Below are 15,827 nucleotides of genomic sequence, written 5' to 3' on the forward strand. Positions count from 1 at the left end.
GGCGTAACAGACCAGTACAGTTATAGTACTTTGTACTTTGCCACATTTATCTTCTTCTTAGCAAGTGTCATGCATTCTGCTTCTCTAGCGTTTTTAAGAGCTGTTGATAATGTCAAATGCAGCTTACGGCCACACCGCTCTGTAAGCGCCCGATCTCGTCCGATCTCGGCAGCCAAATAGAGCCGGGCCTGGTTAGTACTTGGTAGGAAGACCGCCTGGGAATACCAGGTGCTGTAAGCTTTTTTGCTTGGGTTTACAGGCAGCACAAGCTGGTGTTACTGCCTATTTATTCATAGAAATTGTTCTATATTTTCATCAAATTTTGTTCTTTCATTGCTGTTTTGCTACTTTATTGGTTTGCCAACCATCGTGCTTCATTACTAGTAGACCATGTTACGGTCCTGGCCATATGTGTTGTTTTTATTTTCTTGTTCTTATAGGTGCCCTGCCTGATTGGCCGGATTGGGGGGCAGTACAGGAAGCTGATTGGTCCATCCTACACTTCCTGGAGTTTTAAAAGTATGGTTCCCAACAGCTAGCGAGGCTCTTTCTGGCATCAGCACCTGTTTGCTGTTCTTGGTTTCCAAACCTTATTTAGCATTTTTGAATTGTTAGGTTTTGTGCCGTGGTTTTGTTTATAAATTGTATATTTTGTAAATAGTATTAAATCTGTAGGGGTGAACTGCCATTTTCTTTGGACTGTTTTCACATTAGGGAGTTAGGGTTAGCGACTGTCTTTTGGTTTGTTTATTTCTATCAGGCTAGCTAGCACTTTCTGTGGGAAATGGCTTATTTTGTTTATTATGTTGGCCTTGGTTCGCCCTGAGTTGTAGTGTCATGTTTTGTTTGACACTTTCTTTCGTTTAAAATAAATATCATTCTGTTGGAACATCTCGATCCTGGATTTTGGTTTGGGGATCGGAGAGGGAACATGCTAATTTATCTTTGTATGTTGCACCCTGACCCCCTAGAAAGGGGCGTAACAGACCAGTACAGTTATAGTACTTTGTACTTTGCCACATTTATCTTCTTCTTAGCAAGTGTCATGCATTCTGCTTCTCCAGCGTTTTTAAGAGCTGTTGATGATATCAAATGCAGCTTACGGCCACACCGCTCTCTAAGCGCCCGATCTCGTCCGATCTCGGCAGCCAAATAGAGCCGGGCCTGGTTAGTACTTGGTAGGAAGACCGCCTGGGAATACCAGGTGCTGTAAGCTTTTTTGCTTGGGTTTACGGGCAGCACAAGCTGGTGTTACTGCCTATTTATTCATAGAAATTGTTCTATATTTTCATCAAATTTTTTTCTTTCATTGCTGTTTTGCTACTTTATTGGTTTGCCAACCATCGTGCTTCATTACTAGTAGACCATGTTACGGTCCTGGCCATATGTGTTGTTTTTATTTTCTTGTTCTTATAGGTGCCCTGCCTGATTGGCTGGATTGGGGGGCAGTACAGGAAGCTGATTGGTCCATCCTACACTTCCTGGAGTTTTAAAAGTACGGTTCCCAACAGCTAGCGAGGCTCTTTCTGGCAGCAGCACCTGTTTGCTGTTCTTGGTTTCCAAATCTTATTTAGCATTTTTGAATTGTTAGGTTTTGTGCCGTGGTTTTGTTTATAAATTGTATATTTTGTAAATAGTATTAAATCTGTAGGGGTGGACTGCCATTTTCTTTTGATTGTTTTCTCTTGTTTTCACATTAGGGAGTTAGGGTTAGCGCCTATCTTTTGGTTTGTTTATTTCTATCAGGCTAGCTAGCACTTTCTGTGGGAAATGGCTTATTTTGTTTATTATGTTGGCCTTGGTTCGCCCTGAGTTGTAGTGTCATGTTTTGTTTGACACTTTCTTTCGTTTAAAATAAATATCATTCTGTTGGAACATCTCGATTCTGGATTTTGGTTTGGGGATCGGAGAGGGAACATGCTAATTTATCTTTGTATGTTGCACCCTGACCCCCTAGACAGGGGCGTAACAGACCAGTACAGTTATAGTACTTTGTACTTTGCCACATTTATCTTCTTCTTAGCAAGTGTCATGCATTCTGCTTCTCCAGCGTTTTTAAGAGCTGTTGATGATGTCAAATGCAGCTTACGGCCACACCGCTCTCTGAGCGCCCGATCTCGTCCGATCTCGGCAGCCAAATAGGGCCGGGCCTGGTTAGTACTTGGTAGGAAGACCGCCTGGGAATACCAGGTGCTGTAAGCTTTTTTGCTTGGGTTTACGGGCAGCACAAGTTGGTGTTACTGCCTATTTATTCATAGAAATTGTTCTATATTTTCATCAAATTTTGTTCTTTCATTGCTGTTTTGCTACTTTATTGGTTTGTCAACCATCGTGCTTCATTACTAGTAGACCATGTTACGGTCCTGGCCATATGTGTTGTTTTTATTTTCTTGTTCTTATAGGTGCCCTGCCTGAATGGCCGGATTGGGGGGCAGTACAGGAAGCTGATTGGTCCATCCTACACTTCCTGGAGTTTTAAAAGTACGGTTCCCAACAGCTAGCGAGGCTCTTTCTGGCATCAGCACCTGTTTGCTGTTCTTGGTTTCCAAACCTTATTTAGCATTTTTGAATTGTTAGGTTTTGTGCAGTGGTTTTGTTCATAAATTGTATATTTTGTAAATAGTATTAAATCTGTAGGGGTGAACTGCCATTTTCTTTGGACTGTTTTCACATTAGGGAGTTAGGGTTAGCGACTGTCTTTTGGTTTGTTTATTTCTATCAGGCTAGCTAGCACTTTCTGTGGGAAATGGCTTATTTTGTTTATTATGTTGGCCTTGGTTCGCCCTGAGTTGTAGTGTCATGTTTTGTTTGACACTTTCTTTCGTTTAAAATAAATATCATTCTGTTGGAACATCTCGATCCTGGATTTTGGTTTGGGGATCGGAGAGGGAACATGCTAATTTATCTTTGTATGTTGCACCCTGACCCCCTAGAAAGGGGCGTAACAGACCAGTACAGTTATAGTACTTTGTACTTTGCCACATTTATCTTCTTCTTAGCAAGTGTCATGCATTCTGCTTCTCCAGCGTTTTTAAGAGCTGTTGATGATATCAAATGCAGCTTACGGCCACACCGCTCTCTAAGCGCCCGATCTCGTCCGATCTCGGCAGCCAAATAGAGCCGGGCCTGGTTAGTACTTGGTAGGAAGACCGCCTGGGAATACCAGGTGCTGTAAGCTTTTTTGCTTGGGTTTACGGGCAGCACAAGCTGGTGTTACTGCCTATTTATTCATAGAAATTGTTCTATATTTTCATCAAATTTTGATCTTTCATTGCTGTTTTGCTACTTTATTGGTTTGCCAACCATCGTGCTTCATTACTAGTAGACCATGTTACGGTCCTGGCCATATGTGTTGTTTTTATTTTCTTGTTCTTATAGGTGCCCTGCCTGATTGGCTGGATTGGGGGGCAGTACAGGAAGCTGATTGGTCCATCCTACACTTCCTGGAGTTTTAAAAGTATGGTTCCCAACAGCTAGCGAGGCTCTTTCTGGCATCAGCACCTGTTTGCTGTTCTTGGTTTCCAAACCTTATTTAGCAATTTTGAATTGTTAGGTTTTGTGCCGTGGTTTTGTTTATAAATTGTATATTTTGTAAATAGTATTAAATCTGTAGGGGTGGACTGCCATTTTTCTTTTGATTGTTTTCTCTTGTTTTCACATTAGGGAGTTAGGGTTAGCGACTGTCTTTTGGTTTGTTTATTTCTATCAGGCTAGCTAGCACTTTCTGTGGGAAATGGCTTATTTTGTTTATTATGTTGGCCTTGGTTCGCCCTGAGTTGTAGTGTCATGTTTTGTTTGACACTTTCTTTCGTTTAAAATAAATATCATTCTGTTGGAACATCTCAATCCTGGATTTTGGTTTGGGGATCGGAGAGGGAACATGCAAATTTATCTTTGTATGTTTCACCCTGACCCCCTAGACAGGGGCGTAACAGACCAGTACAGTTATAGTACTTTGTACTTTGCCACATTTATCTTCTTCTTAGCAAGTGTCATGCATTCTGCTTCTCTAGCGTTTTTAAGAGCTGTTGATGATGTCAAATGCATGTTACGGCCACACCGCTCTCTAAGCGCCCGATCTCGTCCGATCTCGGCAGCCAAATAGGGCCGGGCCTGGTTAGTACTTGGTAGGAAGACCGCCTGGGAATACCAGGTGCTGTAAGCTTTTTTGCTTGGGTTTACGGGCAGCTCAAGCTGGTGTTACTGCCTATTTATTCATAGAAATTGTTCTATATTTTCATCAAATTTTGTTCTTTCATTGCTGTTTTGCTACTTTATTGGTTTGCCAACCATCGTGCTTCATTACTAGTAGACCATGTTACGGTCCTGGCCATATGTGTTGTTTTTATTTTCTTGTTCTTATAGGTGCCCTGCCTGATTGGCCGGATTTGGGGGAAGTACAGGAAGCTGATTGGTCCATCCTACACTTCCTGGAGTTTTAAAAGTACGGTTCCCAACAGCTAGCGAGGCTCTTTCTGGCAGCAGCACCTGTTTGCTGTTCTTGGTTTCCAAATCTTATTTAGCATTTTTGAATTGTTAGGTTTTGTGCCGTGGTTTTGTTTATAAATTGTATATTTTGTAAATAGTATTAAATCTGTAGGGGTGGACTGCCATTTTCTTTTGATTGTTTTCTCTTTTTTTCACATTAGGGAGTTAGGGTTAGCGACTATCTTTTGGTTTGTTTATTTCTATCAGGCTAGCTAGCACTTTCTGTGGGAAATGGCTTATTTTGTTTATTATGTTGGCCTTGGTTCGCCCTGAGTTGTAGTGTCATGTTTTGTTTGACACTTTCTTTCGTTTAAAATAAATATCATTCTGTTGGAACATCTCAATCCTGGATTTTGGTTTGAGGATCGGAGAGGGAACATGCAAATTTATCTTTGTATGTTTCACCCTGACCCCCTAGACAGGGGCGTAACAGACCAGTACAGTTATAGTACTTTGTACTTTGCCACATTTATCTTCTTCTTAGCAAGTGTCATGCATTCTGCTTCTCTAGCGTTTTTAAGAGCTGTTGATAATGTCAAATGCAGCTTACGGCCACACCGCTCTCTAAGCGCCCGATCTCGTCCGATCTCGGCAGCCAAATAGAGCCGGGCCTGGTTAGTACTTGGTAGGAAGACCGCCTGGGAATACCAGGTGCTGTAAGCTTTTTTGCTTGGGTTTACAGGCAGCACAAGCTGGTGTTACTGCCTATTTATTCATAGAAATTGTTCTATATTTTCATCAAATTTTGTTCTTTCATTGCTGTTTTGCTACTTTATTGGTTTGCCAACCATCGTGCTTCATTACTAGTAGACCATGTTACGGTCCTGGCCATATGTGTTGTTTTTTTTTTCTTGTTCTTATAGGTGCCCTGCCTGATTGGCCGGATTGGGGGGCAGTACAGGAGGCTGATTGGTCCATCCTACACTTGCTGGAGTTTTAAAAGTACGGTTCCCAACAGCTAGCGAGGCTCTTTCTGGCATCAGCACCTGTTTGCTGTTCTTGGTTTCCAAACCTTATTTAGCATTTTTGAATTGTTAGGTTTTGTGCCGTGGTTTTGTTTATAAATTGTATATTTTGTAAATAGTATTAAATCTGTAGGGGTGAACAGCCATTTTCTTTTGATTGTTTTCTCTTGTTTTCACATTAGGGAGTTAGGGTTAGTGACTGTCTTTTGGTTTGTTTATTTCTATCAGGCTAGCTAGCACTTTCTGTGGGAAATGGCTTATTTTGTTTATTATGTTGGCCTTGGTTCGCCCTGAGTTGTAGTGTCATGTTTTGTTTGACACTTTCTTTCGTTTAAAATAAATATCATTCTGTTGGAACATCTCGATTCTGGATTTTGGTTTGGGGATCGGAGAGGGAACATGCTAATTTATCTTTGTATGTTGCACCCTGACCCCCTAGACAGGGGCGTAACAGACCAGTACAGTTATAGTACTTTGTACTTTGCCACATTTATCTTCTTCTTAGCAAGTGTCATGCATTCTGCTTCTCCAGCGTTTTTAAGAGCTGTTGATGATGTCAAATGCAGCTTACGGCCACACCGCTCTCTGAGCGCCCGATCTCGTCCGATCTCGGCAGCCAAATAGGGCCGGGCCTGGTTAGTACTTGGTAGGAAGACCGCCTGGGAATACCAGGTGCTGTAAGCTTTTTTGCTTGGGTTTACGGGCAGCACAAGTTGGTGTTACTGCCTATTTATTCATAGAAATTGTTCTATATTTTCATCAAATTTTGTTCTTTCATTGCTGTTTTGCTACTTTATTGGTTTGTCAACCATCGTGCTTCATTACTAGTAGACCATGTTACGGTCCTGGCCATATGTGTTGTTTTTATTTTCTTGTTCTTATAGGTGCCCTGCCTGAATGGCCGGATTGGGGGGCAGTACAGGAAGCTGATTGGTCCATCCTACACTTCCTGGAGTTTTAAAAGTACGGTTCCCAACAGCTAGCGAGGCTCTTTCTGGCATCAGCACCTGTTTGCTGTTCTTGGTTTCCAAACCTTATTTAGCATTTTTGAATTGTTAGGTTTTGTGCAGTGGTTTTGTTCATAAATTGTATATTTTGTAAATAGTATTAAATCTGTAGGGGTGAACTGCCATTTTCTTTGGACTGTTTTCACATTAGGGAGTTAGGGTTAGCGACTGTCTTTTGGTTTGTTTATTTCTATCAGGCTAGCTAGCACTTTCTGTGGGAAATGGCTTATTTTGTTTATTATGTTGGCCTTGGTTCGCCCTGAGTTGTAGTGTCATGTTTTGTTTGACACTTTCTTTCGTTTAAAATAAATATCATTCTGTTGGAACATCTCGATCCTGGATTTTGGTTTGGGGATCGGAGAGGGAACATGCTAATTTATCTTTGTATGTTGCACCCTGACCCCCTAGAAAGGGGCGTAACAGACCAGTACAGTTATAGTACTTTGTACTTTGCCACATTTATCTTCTTCTTAGCAAGTGTCATGCATTCTGCTTCTCCAGCGTTTTTAAGAGCTGTTGATGATATCAAATGCAGCTTACGGCCACACCGCTCTCTAAGCGCCCGATCTCGTCCGATCTCGGCAGCCAAATAGAGCCGGGCCTGGTTAGTACTTGGTAGGAAGACCGCCTGGGAATACCAGGTGCTGTAAGCTTTTTTGCTTGGGTTTACGGGCAGCACAAGCTGGTGTTACTGCCTATTTATTCATAGAAATTGTTCTATATTTTCATCAAATTTTGATCTTTCATTGCTGTTTTGCTACTTTATTGGTTTGCCAACCATCGTGCTTCATTACTAGTAGACCATGTTACGGTCCTGGCCATATGTGTTGTTTTTATTTTCTTGTTCTTATAGGTGCCCTGCCTGATTGGCTGGATTGGGGGGCAGTACAGGAAGCTGATTGGTCCATCCTACACTTCCTGGAGTTTTAAAAGTATGGTTCCCAACAGCTAGCGAGGCTCTTTCTGGCATCAGCACCTGTTTGCTGTTCTTGGTTTCCAAACCTTATTTAGCAATTTTGAATTGTTAGGTTTTGTGCCGTGGTTTTGTTTATAAATTGTATATTTTGTAAATAGTATTAAATCTGTAGGGGTGGACTGCCATTTTTCTTTTGATTGTTTTCTCTTGTTTTCACATTAGGGAGTTAGGGTTAGCGACTGTCTTTTGGTTTGTTTCTTTCTATCAGGCTAGCTAGCACTTTCTGTGGGAAATGGCTTATTTTGTTTATTATGTTGGCCTTGGTTCGCCCTGAGTTGTAGTGTCATGTTTTGTTTGACACTTTCTTTCGTTTAAAATAAATATCATTCTGTTGGAACATCTCAATCCTGGATTTTGGTTTGGGGATCGGAGAGGGAACATGCAAATTTATCTTTGTATGTTTCACCCTGACCCCCTAGACAGGGGCGTAACAGACCAGTACAGTTATAGTACTTTGTACTTTGCCACATTTATCTTCTTCTTAGCAAGTGTCATGCATTCTGCTTCTCTAGCGTTTTTAAGAGCTGTTGATGATGTCAAATGCATGTTACGGCCACACCGCTCTCTAAGCGCCCGATCTCGTCCGATCTCGGCAGCCAAATAGGGCCGGGCCTGGTTAGTACTTGGTAGGAAGACCGCCTGGGAATACCAGGTGCTGTAAGCTTTTTTGCTTGGGTTTACGGGCAGCTCAAGCTGGTGTTACTGCCTATTTATTCATAGAAATTGTTCTATATTTTCATCAAATTTTGTTCTTTCATTGCTGTTTTGCTACTTTATTGGTTTGCCAACCATCGTGCTTCATTACTAGTAGACCATGTTACGGTCCTGGCCATATGTGTTGTTTTTATTTTCTTGTTCTTATAGGTGCCCTGCCTGATTGGCCGGATTTGGGGGAAGTACAGGAAGCTGATTGGTCCATCCTACACTTCCTGGAGTTTTAAAAGTACGGTTCCCAACAGCTAGCGAGGCTCTTTCTGGCAGCAGCACCTGTTTGCTGTTCTTGGTTTCCAAATCTTATTTAGCATTTTTGAATTGTTAGGTTTTGTGCCGTGGTTTTGTTTATAAATTGTATATTTTGTAAATAGTATTAAATCTGTAGGGGTGGACTGCCATTTTCTTTTGATTGTTTTCTCTTGTTTTCACATTAGGGAGTTAGGGTTAGCGACTATCTTTTGGTTTGTTTATTTCTATCAGGCTAGCTAGCACTTTCTGTGGGAAATGGCTTATTTTGTTTATTATGTTGGCCTTGGTTCGCCCTGAGTTGTAGTGTCATGTTTTGTTTGACACTTTCTTTCGTTTAAAATAAATATCATTCTGTTGGAACATCTCAATCCTGGATTTTGGTTTGAGGATCGGAGAGGGAACATGCAAATTTATCTTTGTATGTTTCACCCTGACCCCCTAGACAGGGGCGTAACAGACCAGTACAGTTATAGTACTTTGTACTTTGCCACATTTATCTTCTTCTTAGCAAGTGTCATGCATTCTGCTTCTCTAGCGTTTTTAAGAGCTGTTGATGATGTCAAATGCATGTTACGGCCACACCGCTCTCTGAGCGCCCGATCTCGTCCGATCTCGGCAGCCAAATAGGGCCGGGCCTGGTTAGTACTTGGTAGGAAGACCGCCTGGGAATACCAGGTGCTGTAAGCTTTTTTGCTTGGGTTTACGGGCAGCTCAAGCTGGTGTTACTGCCTATTTATTCATAGAAATTGTTCTATATTTTCATCAAATTTTGTTCTTTCATTGCTGTTTTGCTACTTTATTGGTTTGCCAACCATCGTGCTTCATTACTAGTAGACCATGTTACGGTCCTGGCCATATGTGTTGTTTTTATTTTCTTGTTCTTATAGGTGCCCTGCCTGATTGGCCGGATTTGGGGGAAGTACAGGAAGCTGATTGGTCCATCCTACACTTCCTGGAGTTTTAAAAGTACGGTTCCCAACAGCTAGCGAGGCTCTTTCTGGCAGCAGCACCTGTTTGCTGTTATTGGTTTCCAAATCTTATTTAGCATTTTTGAATTGTTAGGTTTTGTGCCGTGGTTTTGTTTATAAATTGTATATTTTGTAAATAGTATTAAATCTGTAGGGGTGGACTGCCATTTTCTTTTGATTGTTTTCTCTTGTTTTCACATTAGAGAGTTAGGGTTAGCGACTATCTTTTGGTTTGTTTATTTCTATCAGGCTAGCTAGCACTTTCTGTGGGAAATGGCTTATTTTGTTTATTATGTTGGCCTTGGTTCGCCCTGAGTTGTAGTGTCATGTTTTGTTTGACACTTTCTTTCGTTTAAAATAAATATCATTCTGTTGGAACATCTCAATCCTGGATTTTGGTTTGAGGATCGGAGAGGGAACATGCAAATTTATCTTTGTATGTTTCACCCTGACCCCCTAGACAGGGGCGTAACAGACCAGTACAGTTATAGTACTTTGTACTTTGCCACATTTATCTTCTTCTTAGCAAGTGTCATGCATTCTGCTTATCTAGCGTTTTTAAGAGCTGTTGATAATGTCAAATGCAGCTTACGGCCACACCACTCTCTAAGCGCCCGATCTCGTCCGATCTCGGCAGCCAAATAGAGCCGGGCCTGGTTAGTACTTGGTAGGAAGACCGCCTGGGAATACCAGGTGCTGTAAGCTTTTTTGCTTGGGTTTAGAGGCAGCACAAGCTGGTGTTACTGCCTATTTATTCATAGAAATTGTTCTATATTTTCATCAAATTTTGTTCTTTCATTGCTGTTTTGCTACTTTATTGGTTTGCCAACCATCGTGCTTCATTACTAGTAGACCATGTTACGGTCCTGGCCATATGTGTTGTTTTTATTTTCTTGTTCTTATAGGTGCCCTGCCTGATTGGCCGGATTGGGGGGCAGTACAGGAGGCTGATTGGTCCATCCTACACTTGCTGGAGTTTTAAAAGTACGGTTCCCAACAGCTAGCGAGGCTCTTTCTGGCATCAGCACCTGTTTGCTGTTCTTGGTTTCCAAACCTTATTTAGCATTTTTGAATTGTTAGGTTTTGTGCCGTGGTTTTGTTTATAAATTGTATATTTTGTAAATAGTATTAAATCTGTAGGGGTGAACAGCCATTTTGTTTTGATTGTTTTCTCTTGTTTTCACATTAGGGAGTTAGGGTTAGTGACCGTCTTTTGGTTTGTTTATTTCTATCAGGCTAGCTAGCACTTTCTGTGGGAAATGGCTTATTTTGTTTATTATGTTGGCCTTGGTTCGCCCTGAGTTGTAGTGTCATGTTTTGTTTGACACTTTCTTTCGTTTAAAATAAATATCATTCTGTTGGAACATCTCAATCCTGGATTTTGGTTTGAGGATCGGAGAGGGAACATGCGAATTTATCTTTGTATGTTTCACCCTGACCCCCTAGACAGGGGCGTAACAGACCAGTACAGTTATAGTACTTTGTACTTTGCCACATTTATCTTCTTCTTAGCAAGTGTCATGCATTCTGCTTCTCTAGCGTTTTTAAGAGCTGTTGATAATGTCAAATGCAGCTTACGGCCACACCGCTCTGTAAGCGCCCGATCTCGTCCGATCTCGGCAGCCAAATAGAGCCGGGCCTGGTTAGTACTTGGTAGGAAGACCGCCTGGGAATACCAGGTGCTGTAAGCTTTTTTGCTTGGGTTTACAGGCAGCACAAGCTGGTGTTACTGCCTATTTATTCATAGAAATTGTTCTATATTTTCATCAAATTTTGTTCTTTCATTGCTGTTTTGCTACTTTATTGGTTTGCCAACCATCGTGCTTCATTACTAGTAGACCATGTTACGGTCCTGGCCATATGTGTTGTTTTTATTTTCTTGTTCTTATAGGTGCCCTGCCTGATTGGCCGGATTGGGGGGCAGTACAGGAAGCTGATTGGTCCATCCTACACTTCCTGGAGTTTTAAAAGTATGGTTCCCAACAGCTAGCGAGGCTCTTTCTGGCATCAGCACCTGTTTGCTGTTCTTGGTTTCCAAACCTTATTTAGCATTTTTGAATTGTTAGGTTTTGTGCCGTGGTTTTGTTTATAAATTGTATATTTTGTAAATAGTATTAAATCTGTAGGGGTGAACTGCCATTTTCTTTGGACTGTTTTCACATTAGGGAGTTAGGGTTAGCGACTGTCTTTTGGTTTGTTTATTTCTATCAGGCTAGCTAGCACTTTCTGTGGGAAATGGCTTATTTTGTTTATTATGTTGGCCTTGGTTCGCCCTGAGTTGTAGTGTCATGTTTTGTTTGACACTTTCTTTCGTTTAAAATAAATATCATTCTGTTGGAACATCTCGATCCTGGATTTTGGTTTGGGGATCGGAGAGGGAACATGCTAATTTATCTTTGTATGTTGCACCCTGACCCCCTAGAAAGGGGCGTAACAGACCAGTACAGTTATAGTACTTTGTACTTTGCCACATTTATCTTCTTCTTAGCAAGTGTCATGCATTCTGCTTCTCCAGCGTTTTTAAGAGCTGTTGATGATATCAAATGCAGCTTACGGCCACACCGCTCTCTAAGCGCCCGATCTCGTCCGATCTCGGCAGCCAAATAGAGCCGGGCCTGGTTAGTACTTGGTAGGAAGACCGCCTGGGAATACCAGGTGCTGTAAGCTTTTTTGCTTGGGTTTACGGGCAGCACAAGCTGGTGTTACTGCCTATTTATTCATAGAAATTGTTCTATATTTTCATCAAATTTTTTTCTTTCATTGCTGTTTTGCTACTTTATTGGTTTGCCAACCATCGTGCTTCATTACTAGTAGACCATGTTACGGTCCTGGCCATATGTGTTGTTTTTATTTTCTTGTTCTTATAGGTGCCCTGCCTGATTGGCTGGATTGGGGGGCAGTACAGGAAGCTGATTGGTCCATCCTACACTTCCTGGAGTTTTAAAAGTACGGTTCCCAACAGCTAGCGAGGCTCTTTCTGGCAGCAGCACCTGTTTGCTGTTCTTGGTTTCCAAATCTTATTTAGCATTTTTGAATTGTTAGGTTTTGTGCCGTGGTTTTGTTTATAAATTGTATATTTTGTAAATAGTATTAAATCTGTAGGGGTGGACTGCCATTTTCTTTTGATTGTTTTCTCTTGTTTTCACATTAGGGAGTTAGGGTTAGCGCCTATCTTTTGGTTTGTTTATTTCTATCAGGCTAGCTAGCACTTTCTGTGGGAAATGGCTTATTTTGTTTATTATGTTGGCCTTGGTTCGCCCTGAGTTGTAGTGTCATGTTTTGTTTGACACTTTCTTTCGTTTAAAATAAATATCATTCTGTTGGAACATCTCGATTCTGGATTTTGGTTTGGGGATCGGAGAGGGAACATGCTAATTTATCTTTGTATGTTGCACCCTGACCCCCTAGACAGGGGCGTAACAGACCAGTACAGTTATAGTACTTTGTACTTTGCCACATTTATCTTCTTCTTAGCAAGTGTCATGCATTCTGCTTCTCCAGCGTTTTTAAGAGCTGTTGATGATGTCAAATGCAGCTTACGGCCACACCGCTCTCTGAGCGCCCGATCTCGTCCGATCTCGGCAGCCAAATAGGGCCGGGCCTGGTTAGTACTTGGTAGGAAGACCGCCTGGGAATACCAGGTGCTGTAAGCTTTTTTGCTTGGGTTTACGGGCAGCACAAGTTGGTGTTACTGCCTATTTATTCATAGAAATTGTTCTATATTTTCATCAAATTTTGTTCTTTCATTGCTGTTTTGCTACTTTATTGGTTTGTCAACCATCGTGCTTCATTACTAGTAGACCATGTTACGGTCCTGGCCATATGTGTTGTTTTTATTTTCTTGTTCTTATAGGTGCCCTGCCTGAATGGCCGGATTGGGGGGCAGTACAGGAAGCTGATTGGTCCATCCTACACTTCCTGGAGTTTTAAAAGTACGGTTCCCAACAGCTAGCGAGGCTCTTTCTGGCATCAGCACCTGTTTGCTGTTCTTGGTTTCCAAACCTTATTTAGCATTTTTGAATTGTTAGGTTTTGTGCAGTGGTTTTGTTCATAAATTGTATATTTTGTAAATAGTATTAAATCTGTAGGGGTGAACTGCCATTTTCTTTGGACTGTTTTCACATTAGGGAGTTAGGGTTAGCGACTGTCTTTTGGTTTGTTTATTTCTATCAGGCTAGCTAGCACTTTCTGTGGGAAATGGCTTATTTTGTTTATTATGTTGGCCTTGGTTCGCCCTGAGTTGTAGTGTCATGTTTTGTTTGACACTTTCTTTCGTTTAAAATAAATATCATTCTGTTGGAACATCTCGATCCTGGATTTTGGTTTGGGGATCGGAGAGGGAACATGCTAATTTATCTTTGTATGTTGCACCCTGACCCCCTAGAAAGGGGCGTAACAGACCAGTACAGTTATAGTACTTTGTACTTTGCCACATTTATCTTCTTCTTAGCAAGTGTCATGCATTCTGCTTCTCCAGCGTTTTTAAGAGCTGTTGATGATATCAAATGCAGCTTACGGCCACACCGCTCTCTAAGCGCCCGATCTCGTCCGATCTCGGCAGCCAAATAGAGCCGGGCCTGGTTAGTACTTGGTAGGAAGACCGCCTGGGAATACCAGGTGCTGTAAGCTTTTTTGCTTGGGTTTACGGGCAGCACAAGCTGGTGTTACTGCCTATTTATTCATAGAAATTGTTCTATATTTTCATCAAATTTTGATCTTTCATTGCTGTTTTGCTACTTTATTGGTTTGCCAACCATCGTGCTTCATTACTAGTAGACCATGTTACGGTCCTGGCCATATGTGTTGTTTTTATTTTCTTGTTCTTATAGGTGCCCTGCCTGATTGGCTGGATTGGGGGGCAGTACAGGAAGCTGATTGGTCCATCCTACACTTCCTGGAGTTTTAAAAGTATGGTTCCCAACAGCTAGCGAGGCTCTTTCTGGCATCAGCACCTGTTTGCTGTTCTTGGTTTCCAAACCTTATTTAGCAATTTTGAATTGTTAGGTTTTGTGCCGTGGTTTTGTTTATAAATTGTATATTTTGTAAATAGTATTAAATCTGTAGGGGTGGACTGCCATTTTTCTTTTGATTGTTTTCTCTTGTTTTCACATTAGGGAGTTAGGGTTAGCGACTGTCTTTTGGTTTGTTTATTTCTATCAGGCTAGCTAGCACTTTCTGTGGGAAATGGCTTATTTTGTTTATTATGTTGGCCTTGGTTCGCCCTGAGTTGTAGTGTCATGTTTTGTTTGACACTTTCTTTCGTTTAAAATAAATATCATTCTGTTGGAACATCTCAATCCTGGATTTTGGTTTGGGGATCGGAGAGGGAACATGCAAATTTATCTTTGTATGTTTCACCCTGACCCCCTAGACAGGGGCGTAACAGACCAGTACAGTTATAGTACTTTGTACTTTGCCACATTTATCTTCTTCTTAGCAAGTGTCATGCATTCTGCTTCTCTAGCGTTTTTAAGAGCTGTTGATGATGTCAAATGCATGTTACGGCCACACCGCTCTCTAAGCGCCCGATCTCGTCCGATCTCGGCAGCCAAATAGGGCCGGGCCTGGTTAGTACTTGGTAGGAAGACCGCCTGGGAATACCAGGTGCTGTAAGCTTTTTTGCTTGGGTTTACGGGCAGCTCAAGCTGGTGTTACTGCCTATTTATTCATAGAAATTGTTCTATATTTTCATCAAATTTTGTTCTTTCATTGCTGTTTTGCTACTTTATTGGTTTGCCAACCATCGTGCTTCATTACTAGTAGACCATGTTACGGTCCTGGCCATATGTGTTGTTTTTATTTTCTTGTTCTTATAGGTGCCCTGCCTGATTGGCCGGATTTGGGGGAAGTACAGGAAGCTGATTGGTCCATCCTACACTTCCTGGAGTTTTAAAAGTACGGTTCCCAACAGCTAGCGAGGCTCTTTCTGGCAGCAGCACCTGTTTGCTGTTCTTGGTTTCCAAATCTTATTTAGCATTTTTGAATTGTTAGGTTTTGTGCCGTGGTTTTGTTTATAAATTGTATATTTTGTAAATAGTATTAAATCTGTAGGGGTGGACTGCCATTTTCTTTTGATTGTTTTCTCTTTTTTTCACATTAGGGAGTTAGGGTTAGCGACTATCTTTTGGTTTGTTTATTTCTATCAGGCTAGCTAGCACTTTCTGTGGGAAATGGCTTATTTTGTTTATTATGTTGGCCTTGGTTCGCCCTGAGTTGTAGTGTCATGTTTTGTTTGACACTTTCTTTCGTTTAAAATAAATATCATTCTGTTGGAACATCTCAATCCTGGATTTTGGTTTGAGGATCGGAGAGGGAACATGCAAATTTATCTTTGTATGTTTCACCCTGACCCCCTAGACAGGGGCGTAACAGACCAGTACAGTTATAGTACTTTGTACTTTGCCACATTTATCTTCTTCTTAGCAAGTGTCATGCATTCTGCTTCTCTAGCGTTTTTAAG

The 15,827-nt window shown here is 41.4% G+C and overlaps 2 non-coding genes and 14 pseudogenes across 2 annotated transcripts; all 16 read left to right on the top strand.

The window, feature by feature from the left end:
* The first annotated feature begins 121 nt into the window (after positions 1–121).
* On the top strand, positions 122–240 carry LOC137111089 (5S ribosomal RNA). Its single transcript, XR_010912323.1, has one exon. It is a non-coding gene; the product is annotated as a 5S ribosomal RNA (ribosomal RNA).
* An 857-nt stretch (positions 241–1,097) lies between these two features.
* Positions 1,098–1,216, top strand: LOC137111153 (5S ribosomal RNA; annotated as a pseudogene).
* Positions 1,217–2,083: 867 nt separating this feature from the next.
* Positions 2,084–2,202, top strand: LOC137110183 (5S ribosomal RNA; annotated as a pseudogene).
* An 857-nt stretch (positions 2,203–3,059) lies between these two features.
* Positions 3,060–3,178, top strand: LOC137111154 (5S ribosomal RNA; annotated as a pseudogene).
* Positions 3,179–4,046: 868 nt separating this feature from the next.
* Positions 4,047–4,165, top strand: LOC137110487 (5S ribosomal RNA; annotated as a pseudogene).
* Positions 4,166–5,032: 867 nt separating this feature from the next.
* On the top strand, positions 5,033–5,151 carry LOC137111155 (5S ribosomal RNA; annotated as a pseudogene).
* An 867-nt stretch (positions 5,152–6,018) lies between these two features.
* Positions 6,019–6,137, top strand: LOC137110185 (5S ribosomal RNA; annotated as a pseudogene).
* Positions 6,138–6,994: 857 nt separating this feature from the next.
* On the top strand, positions 6,995–7,113 carry LOC137111156 (5S ribosomal RNA; annotated as a pseudogene).
* Positions 7,114–7,981: 868 nt separating this feature from the next.
* On the top strand, positions 7,982–8,100 carry LOC137110488 (5S ribosomal RNA; annotated as a pseudogene).
* An 867-nt stretch (positions 8,101–8,967) lies between these two features.
* Positions 8,968–9,086, top strand: LOC137110720 (5S ribosomal RNA; annotated as a pseudogene).
* An 867-nt stretch (positions 9,087–9,953) lies between these two features.
* On the top strand, positions 9,954–10,072 carry LOC137111236 (5S ribosomal RNA; annotated as a pseudogene).
* Positions 10,073–10,939: 867 nt separating this feature from the next.
* Positions 10,940–11,058, top strand: LOC137111100 (5S ribosomal RNA). The gene has a single exon (XR_010912324.1). It is a non-coding gene; the product is annotated as a 5S ribosomal RNA (ribosomal RNA).
* Positions 11,059–11,915: 857 nt separating this feature from the next.
* Positions 11,916–12,034, top strand: LOC137111158 (5S ribosomal RNA; annotated as a pseudogene).
* Positions 12,035–12,901: 867 nt separating this feature from the next.
* On the top strand, positions 12,902–13,020 carry LOC137110186 (5S ribosomal RNA; annotated as a pseudogene).
* Positions 13,021–13,877: 857 nt separating this feature from the next.
* Positions 13,878–13,996, top strand: LOC137111159 (5S ribosomal RNA; annotated as a pseudogene).
* An 868-nt stretch (positions 13,997–14,864) lies between these two features.
* LOC137110489 (5S ribosomal RNA) lies at positions 14,865–14,983 on the top strand (annotated as a pseudogene).
* Positions 14,984–15,827: the final 844 nt, after the last annotated feature.

This window comes from Channa argus, unplaced genomic scaffold, assembly GCF_033026475.1.
Source record: "Channa argus isolate prfri unplaced genomic scaffold, Channa argus male v1.0 Contig009, whole genome shotgun sequence".
Lineage (NCBI taxonomy): Eukaryota > Metazoa > Chordata > Actinopteri > Anabantiformes > Channidae > Channa > Channa argus.